Here is a 10,796-nt window from a genome sequence, read left to right as displayed (position 1 = left end):
TTTCTGTTTTATCCTTAATCCTATTAATCAGTACTCTACCATACACTTTTCCAACTACACTCAACAAACTAATACCTCTTGAATTACAACACTCATGCACATCTCCCTTACCCTTATATAGTGGTACAATACATGCACAGACCCCATCTACTGGTACCATTGACAACACAAAACACACATTAAACAATCTCACCAACCATTCAAGTACAGTCACACCCCCTTCCTTCAACATCTCAGCTTTCACACCATCCATACCAGATGCTTTTCCTACTCTCGTTTCATCTAGTGCTCTCCTCACTTCCTCTATTGTAATCTCTCTCTCATTCTCATCTCCCATCACTGGCACCTCAACACCTGGAACAGCAATTATATCTGCCTCCCTATCATCCTCAACATTCAGCAAACTTTCAAAATATTCCGCCCACCTTTTCCTTGCCTCCTCTCCTTTTAACAACCTTCCATTTCCATCTTTCACTGTCTCTTCAATTCTTGCGCCGGCCTTCCTTACTCTCTTCACTTCCAGATATATAGTACCTTCATCATATACAAGTTTCAAGTCATTTGATCAACATTTTTCTTATTTATGACACCCATTGTATTGAAAATCATACCATCAAAACTTGTTTATAAAACGAATAATTGTCTACGAGATTTTCGATTTTCATTTTCTTTTTTTTAATGAATATTTGCTTAATTTTCTTCGTCTAGACGCAAAATGATATTGAAAAAAAAAAAATAGAAAAATGAAAACCGCCTAATATGTCCAAGTCATCATACTTAAGGATTGAAAGGGGGTTAAAGTTTGTGTTGTGCATCTGAATAAGAAATGAAAAAAAATGGGTGCATGGGAGACAAAAGGTTGGTCACCCTTGCCCTAAATAAATTTATGTGAAATAGGTAATAGATTGGCCAAGGCACCAGCCACCCGTTGAGATACTACCACTAGAGAGTTATATGGTACTTTGACTGGTTAGACAGTACTACTGTACATTGGATCCCTTTCTCTGGTCACGGCTCATTTTTGCCTACTCATACACTAAATAGTCTAGCCTATTCTTTCCACATTCTCCTCTGTCCTCATACACCTGACAACACTGATATTACCAAGCAATTCTTCTTCACTCAAGTGGTTAACTACTGCACTATAATTTTTCAATGGCTACTTTCCTCTTGGTTTGGGTAGAAGAGACTCTTTAGCTATGGTAAGTAACTCCTCCAGGAGAAGGACACTTCAAAATCAAACCATTGTTCTCTAGTCTTGAGTGGTGCCGTAGCCTCTGTACTATGGTCTTCCGCTGTCATAGGTTAGAGTTCTCTTGCTTGAGGGTACACTCGGGCACACTATTCTATCTTATTTCCATTCCTCTTGTTTTTAAGTGTTTATAGTTTATATATGAAAGATTTATTATAATATTGTTACTGTTCTTAAAATATTTTATCTTAATTGTTCATTACTTCTCTTATAGTGTATCAGTTTCCATGTTTCCTTTCCTCACTGGGCTATTTTTCCCTGTTAGAGCCCTGCTTTTCCAGCTAGGGTTGTAGCTGTGGCCTTGGCTGTATATATATATATATATATATATATATATATATATATATATATATATATATATATATATATATATATATATATATATATATATATATATATATTAAAAGAAGGATTTCGTGGAATAGAAAGCTTATGGTAAACAAAATGAAATTATGTAAAGTAAAATGCCACTTTCTCTAAAAAACAAAAGTATCTAGTTGGATAGTCCTACCGCAGGACATATAATAAGAATGACAGAATGAGTCCCCAGAGATTGCAAAAGAAACTGGGGTAGGAAGAGAAGACAATGGATTGACGAGCTAAGAAAATCTGTGGATACAGACTGGCATAGAAAAACCATAAACAGGGGCGAATGGAAGGACAAATCTGAGACCTTTGTCCTGCAGTGGACAAGTTATGGCTGATGATATATATATATATATATATATATATATATATATATATATATATATATATATATATATATATATATATATATATATATATATATATATATATATATCACAAGCACACGTGATTTCGATCAATGTAAATATCACCCACGAATGGCATTTAATACCGAATTCTGTCTTGGGAATATATATCCACTTGGAATTCATTTTATGGTAACAGCTTCTGGCCGGGTGGATATATATATATATATATATATATATATATATATATATATATATATATATATATATATATATATATATATATGTGTGTGTGTGTGTGTGTGTGTGTGTGTGTGTGTGTGTGTGTGTGTGTGTAACTAAACAGCAGACGTTTAAATCACTGCTGAGCAATCAAAAATTTGAATATAAAAGTCTATTAGGTCTATGCATGTTTATGTGAACGTGTATGTGTTTGTGACTACACATTACGTTCTTTTTATCGCAGAATCCGGATTAGGATATGCGTCATATCCGGCCAGTCGTTCATTTACCTTATAACATTCCCTGCCAGTATCCTCCTGCTCACTAAAGTTAAAATAGACTATAAGATATGTACAATAACTCATCAAGTTATCAGAACCGGACGTCCGAAAACGTACAGACTCGAGAATAGTTACAGATGGTTTCAAATGATATCCGTCGACTGTACAGTAGGATCTAGAGGGTTCAAATATACTTCCCCGACATTGTACAACAGGCAGTCACAAGACATCCGAAAGATTGATGATATTAAGGCTTTCAAGCAGAAACTTGAAGCCTTTCTTGTTCTCTAAGTGTTTAGATAATGTGGATTTAACAATGAACGCGTAATACGCTGTGTGATACCCAAAATACGTAAGAGTGTGTACGATAAACTGATTTTTTAGGTCCTGTAGCACGTAGGGATCCCCTGTATGATAGGACCAGGAAAGCAGCCCTTAAAGTAAGTAAGTAATGGAGGAGAGTTTCATAACTTAAGTGAAAAATTCAGCATGATTTTTTTTTTCTTTTTTTAGTTAAGTGATAAGTGAGTTGAAGTGCCCTATGAAGTCAAAAATGGATATGCAAGAAAGAATTGCTAAACCAACTCACCTTTTTGTAAATGAGGGGGGAGGGGGAATTAAAAGTTAATGGTTTAACAGGTTGTAATGAGGTTTGTAAGGATTATACGTGGTTTAAAAAAAAAATAACTTGAGTGGAAATAAACAGAAGTTGAAAAAACCGCTAACAAAGGTGAAGAATGAATACAAGTATTTCGACCTGGTTCTGTCATGATGTAGAAAGGATCCGAACAATAGATTAGTGAGAAGAGTGTCTGATTCAAAAAGGCAAATGAAAAGGGAGCGCATCGATACAGTATCCTGAAGAGGCAAAGGCGTGTGGTTTGAACTGTGGGCGTAATGGTGCTTCAAATCGATGTTGGTAATGTATAGTAAGCTACTAACTATGTGGAAGCTCATTGCTCAGCAGGTTCATCCACGAACCTGCAAATACACAGACACATGCGTGTGCATGCAACACATCGCTCCCCCCCCCATGCCACGCGCGCGCGCACACACACACACACACACACACACACACACATATATATATATATATATATATATATATATATATATATATTATCATCATCATCATCATTTCCTCCTACACCTATTGACGCAAAAGGCCTTGGGTAGATTTTGCCAGTCGTCTATATCTTCAGCTTTTAATGCAATGCTTCTCCATTCTTCATCCCCTACTTCGCGCTTCATAGTCCTCAGCCGCGTAGGCCTGGGTTTTCCAATTCTTCTAGTGCCTTCTGGAGCCCAGCTGAATGTTTGGTGAACTAGTCTCGCTTGGGGAGTGCGAAGAGCATGCCCTAACCATCTCCATCAACCCCTTATCATGATCTCATCCACATATGGCACACGAGTAATCTCTCCTATAGTTTCATTTCTAATCCTGTCCAGCCATTTAACTCCCAATATTCTTCTGAGGCCTTTGTTCTCAAATCTACTAAATCTATTGCAGATAGTTTCATTGTTATGCCATGACTCATGTCAATACAGTAACACTGATCTCATTAAACTGATATATAGTCTGATTTTTATATATAATCTCAGGCGATTTGATTTCCGAATTTTACTAAACCTACCCATTATCTGATTTGCTTTTTACAATCTTTCACTAAACTCTAATTCTAAAGACCCTGTATTGGAGATCATAGTTCCTAAATACTTGAATAATTCTACCTCATTAATCCTTTCTATTTCCAATGATATTTCATCTTCCATTGCATACTCCGTTCTCATCATCTCTATCTTTCTTCTATTTATCTTTAGCCCAACCTCGTGTGATATGTCATGCATTCTGGTATGCAAGCATTGCAAATCCTGTGGTGTTCAGCTAACAAAGACAGCATCATCAGCATACCCTAGGTCTCCTAAATTCCTATCACCAATCCAGTCCAATCCCTCTCCACCATCTCTGACTGTTCTACACATTACAAAATCCATGAGGAGGATAAACAACATAGGGGACAACAGATTCCCTTGGAGTACTCCATTGTTCACTGGAAATTCATTCGATAAAACTCCATTAACATTACTTTGCACTTGCTACGCTCATGAACAGGCTTAACCAAATTTACATATTTATGAGGAATTACATATTAACGCAGGACTCTCCACAAAATTGGTTGGTACGCACTATCAAAGGCTTTTCTATAGTTCACAAATGCCGTCAAAAGGGAGTTTCTAGTCTACGCATTGCTGTTCAACATGCCTCAAAATGAAAATTTGGTCAGTGCAACTTCTATCCTTCCTAAATACTGCTTGTTCATCTATCAGCTTTTCATTAATCTTTCTCTCTAGTCTCTTTAGAATGAGCATACTATATACTTTCATGACAACTGACGTAAGTATGATGCCTTTGTAATTATGATAATCAGTTAGATCTTTTTTTTTTTTATCATTTTCACCAATACTTATAGCTCCCATTCATCAGGTTTTTTTTCTTAATGCCACATTCTACGAAATAATTTTGTAATTATTCTGAGAGTGCCTTAATTTTTGGACAGTATAATCTCAGCAGTAATTCCATCGTATACAGGGCTTTCCATCTCTTGAGTTTTTTAATGATAGTTTCGACTCCAAAAACGTAGAACTCAGTCATGGGTACATCAAGGTCTTCCTAAGCTTCAGGCATATCAATCAAATTATTCCCTTCATATCTACTATTCATGACCTCACTAAAGTGTTCCATCCAACGTTGCCTTTCTTCATCTTCAGTTTTTATAACAGATCCATCTCTCTTTTTGATGGGTGTCTGCTTCTTCTTCTTTGTACCAGTAGAGATTTCATCAATCATTCTATGAGTAATTCTTAGACCATAGCCACTCCCTGAATTCATAGCTTTATCAACCTCATCTGCTCTCCTGTCTAAACATTCTCTGCAGTCATTCCTGACTTTTCATTTGACCTCACTGTCAATACTGGAATACTTAGCATACTCTACCTTGTAATTTTCATTACTTCCTCGAATCCTTTCAACAAACAATTTCTGTCTTTGTCTTCTTTTTATAGTATCCCAAGTTCCATTTGATATCCATGGCTTTCTCCTTATAACTGCGTGTCCTAAGGCTTCATTACCACCTGACTGATATATGTTCTTAATATCAAACCATTCTTCATTAATTGTCTGTTCTTCGCCCCCTAAAGTTTCTAAAACTGCATATATATATATATATATATATATATATATATATATATATATATATATATATATATATATATATATATATATATATATATATATATGTGTGTGTGTGTGTGTGTGTGTGTGTGTGTGTGTGGGTGTGGGTGTGTGTGTGGGGGTGTGTGTGTGTGTGTGTGCGTGTGTGTGTATGCGTGTGTGTGTGGAAGTATAGGTATAGGGGAAGTAACCTCTGTTATACTTACTAATTTTAACTGCTATTTCTATCTTTGTAATATAATCATTGAATTAACTGAATTTAAGAACTGCACTTTTGTTTAACGCAACCATCTATGGTGCTCATGATCTGTCTTATACCTTGACTGACATGTTTTATTCATACGTTATTAATGACATAGACATTGAGCTTCCGAGTGTGATTTAGTATGTGATATTCAGCTATCATTTTTACACTAATCTGGTTGTCTATTACGTCCCTGAGCTTAAATGTTTAAAGGCCGCTCATGAATGGCAGAGGCAAGAAACAGTGACATTGCCTTAGCAGGCAGGACATTGCCGTAGAGACTGACCATATTACATATGATCAGAGCCCAAGCCCCCTCTCCACCCAAGCTAGGACCAGGGAGGGCCAGGCAATGGCTGCTGATGACTCAGAAGATAGACCTATAGGCTCCCCCAAACACCCCATCCTTAGCACACAATGATGGTAAGGTTTCAGACACCAAAGGAACTAACGATTCTGAGCGGGACTCGAACCCCCGTCTGGCGATCACCAGGTAGAGACGTTACCAGTCAGACCACAAAAACCAAGATACAGGGATTATATGACTCATTAATCTTCTTGCTATCTTTTTTATTAGATTTTTTATTTACAAATGATTTGTATGATCCTAACCTATCTTTTTATGCATTATGGAAAGCTTTAACGTTCTTTATAAAACTACTTTAGTTAGCCATATATTATTTATAGAAAACAGTTTTTACTTTTGTAATAGAAAACGGTATTTTTAAAGAATGGTAACTACTGTAATCAAAATATATTTTATCATAAATAATAATGGTACTCTGTGATATAAACTTGTTATCTATATAGGGCTTGAACGCTAGATTCCATGAGTCCTATAGACATGGTATGATTTTTTGAAGGAAAGTATAGATTGAAAAATAATGCATGATAAGTGAAGGATAAGCTATTTTGAAAGCAAAATAAATGAACAAGTACAGTATGTAAGAATGGCTTTTAACATACATTGCTTTATTAATAATATAGATTCTTATAAGTAATTTTTAGGTCACATAGCAAATAAATAATAATAGTATTTTCTATAATTTAATCAGTTTAATTCAAACACTATAGAAAATAGAATGTTTATAAAGAGAAGAAAGGATTATTTTAGTCTGTCTGCCCTTTTTCCTATTAGCAAATTCCCTAAGTAGTAGCCTATAAAATAGCTTGGGTATTCCCACCTATTATAATCATACAATTTCTAATGGTGAGCTATTAGAGATATATAATACCAGTGAGATAAGCGAATCTCTTTGCCACGGAGATGTAATCTATTCTGTAATAAATGAAAATGAAAATTATTGTAAATTTAAAATAATAATTAAATTCATCAACCTAAATATTGCTAATTTGTATTGTTGCCATTCTTCTTCTTCTTTGTCTGCCTCTTTTCCCACTTCTATGTGGGGTCGATGTTTCTGATCAGCTTTCTCCATCTACCTCTGTCCCACACTTCAACACCGGTTAATCCTTTTGATCGAAGGTCATCCTTGATACAGTCCATCCACCTTCACTTTGGTCTCCCTCTCCTTCTCGTTCCCTGTACCTCCATTTTCATCACTCTCCTCCCAATATACTGTTCATCTCTTCTCATGACATGACCATACCACCTCAGTCTACTTTCTTGGATAAAGTTGTGATTTTGTTCATTGATACAACACGTTTTAACTATATTTGCTACAAAAACAGAACTCCACCACGGGAGCTTATTTCTCAAAACTAGCTTGCCTTTCCCAGAATCAATTTAGGCCGTAGGCCTATTTAAAGTCTGTGTGATACAACCGTGTGTAAATTTTAGTTAAGGTTAGGATTAATCCGTTTGACCTTTAGCTTGACCTTGACCTTTGACCTAGGACTTTCAAAATTGAATCACTTCCACATCTCAACATAACAATTAATCCCTCTATGAGTAAAATTGTGGCCAGGAAGTTTTTCACAGTCAAATCGACATTATTATTATTATTATTATTATTATTATTATTATTATTATTATTATTATTATTATTATTATTACTTGGCTAAGCTACAACCCTAGTTGGAAAAGCGGGATGCTATAAGCCCAAGGGCTCAAGCAGGGAAAAAGCCCAGTGAGGAAAGGAAATAATGAAAAACTACACGAGAAGTTTAAAGATAATAATAACATTAAAATAAATCTTTCATATATATATATATATATATATATATATATATATATATATATATATATATATATATATATATAAACTATAAAAAAAAACTTGAATATAACAAGAAGATAGAAACTTCAAAATAAAAAAAAAATGGACTTTAAAAACATACAAAATACATCTGGAGCTTCGTTGAAAGGTACCTCCTTCGCTTCAAACCTTTAAAATCTTATTCTCAAAACAATGTGAAACCCAGATATTTTGGTTATATACAAAACTAAATGAAACTAATTTATATTAATCTGATTTCAAACCATTTTTACGTAAGTTCGTATTTTTAAAAAGCAGGAGACAGAAACTCAGACCAAATACTGTATTAGTTTGATCTTTTTTAGTTGTAGATAATGTATACAAAAAACAACAGCAATAAATGTAGCCGTTTCAAGTCCGCTGCACGACAAAGGCCTCATACACGTATTTATTCATGTCTGGGGTTTGGCCAGTTTTCATCATCACGCTGGCCGAATATATATATATATATATATATATATATATATATATATATATATATATATATATATATATATATATATATATACATACATATATATATATATATATAGAGAGAGAGAGAGAGAGAGAGAGAGAGAGAGAGAGAGAGAGAGAGAGAGAGAGAGAGAGAGAGAGAGAGAGAGATCTACATAAGCATAAGCATTCATACTCATAGGTCTACATACTCATAAGCCTACATACTTATAGGCCTACATAATCATAGGCTTACATACTCATAGTTCTACACACTATGGCTCTAAAGAAATCAACATATACCAATGATATTCGAATCTAATTATTGAATGGCCTAACACAAAGAACATTGATAACCTATAGAGAAAAATATTGTTTTTTGTCTTAAGCCATACTAAAATTCTGCTGAAATATCACTAATATTTAGTGTAAAAAATAAAAATTCAAATAGGCGTTTACTTGATGCCTTGAAAAGTATATAGTACAATACAAATGATCTGTAAGACACTGTGCAATTATCATGAACTGTATTATACAATATAGATGGATACATCGTAAATGCTATGTAGAAGCTCGTTTCATTATAGAGGCCTGATGTTCTAACTACTAAAAACAAGAAGATAAAGAATTTAATTTGTTACAAAAGCCGCGGAAAGAAGATAAGGTCGACCATATCTGTTAGTATCCGGTCTCCAAGATGATGAACAGCCTTATATAGTACTAAACCTTATTAGAAACACGGTAAAGTGTAAATCCCTAAAATACCAAAACTATTACTGTTTTAGAACGTTTGGAAAAGCCATCTGAACAGGACGTCTTTTTTTTCCTAGATTGCATACGTATTCGTCTTTTGTAGCCTACACACGCCTGGCCACAGGCACCCCTGTACACACTAACACACGCTCTCTCTCTCTCTCTCTCTCTCTCTCTCTCTCTCTCTCTCTCTCTCTCTCTCTCTCTCTCTCTCTCATATATATATATATATATATATATATATATATATATATATATATATATATATATATATATATATATATATATATATATATATAATATGGAGACCACTGGCCAGAAACATCGACCCCACATAAAAGTGGGAAAAGATGCAGACAAAGAACAATAATAATAATAATAATAATAATAATAATAATAATAATAATAATAATAATAATAATAATAATAATAATAATAATAATAATATAATTTGCAATGACTACTAACCAGAATGCATGAAATATCACAGGAGGTTGGTCTGAAGATAAAAAGAATAAAGACAGAGATGATGAGAATGGAATATGCAATGGAAGATTAAACATCATTGGAAGGAGAAAGGATTAATGAGGAAGAATCATTTAGATATTTGGGAACTATGATCTCTCATATAGGGTCTCTAGAATTGGAATTTAATGAAAGATGGGAAAAAGTAGATTAAACAATGGCTAGGTTAAGTAAAATTTGGAAATCAAATCACCTAATATTACATATAAAAATCAGGCTATTCATGAATTTAGTGTGGGCGGTGTTACTGTGTGGACATGAGTTGTGATATGACAATGAAACAATATCCAACAGATTTTGTAGATTTGAGAACAAAGGCCTCAGAAGAATATTGGGAGTTAAATGGCAAGACGGGATCAGAAATGAAACTGTAAGAGAGATTACTTGAGTGCCATATGTGGATGAGATCATAGTGAGGGGTAGATGGAGATGGTTTGGTCATGTTCTTCGCACTCCCCAAGAGAGATTAGTTCACCAAACATTTAATTGGGCTCCAGAAGACACTAGAAAAGTTGGAAGACCCAAACCTATATGGCTGAGGACTATGAAGCGTGAAAGAGATTATGATGAATCGGGAAACATTGATTTAAAGGCTCAAGATAGAGACGACTGGCGAAATCTAACCAAGGCCCATTGCGTCAATAGGTGTTGGAAGAGATGATGATGATTATATATATATATATATATATATATATATATATATATATATATATATATATATATATATATATATATATATATATATATATATATATATATATATATATATATATTTCAACTATATGTGTGAATTCTCCAGTCACATAGTAATCTAACGATCACCAAATAATTCCATTTTATGTGGCCTGTTCAATTTATGTGAAGCATGGCAGGTTGCCTCACCGCTAGAAATAAACGTCCTTGAGGAACTTTTTATGTTC

Source organism: Palaemon carinicauda, chromosome 12, assembly GCF_036898095.1.
Source record: "Palaemon carinicauda isolate YSFRI2023 chromosome 12, ASM3689809v2, whole genome shotgun sequence".
In the NCBI taxonomy this organism is placed as follows: domain Eukaryota; kingdom Metazoa; phylum Arthropoda; class Malacostraca; order Decapoda; family Palaemonidae; genus Palaemon; species Palaemon carinicauda.
Note: the sequence above shows the minus strand (reverse complement) of the source record.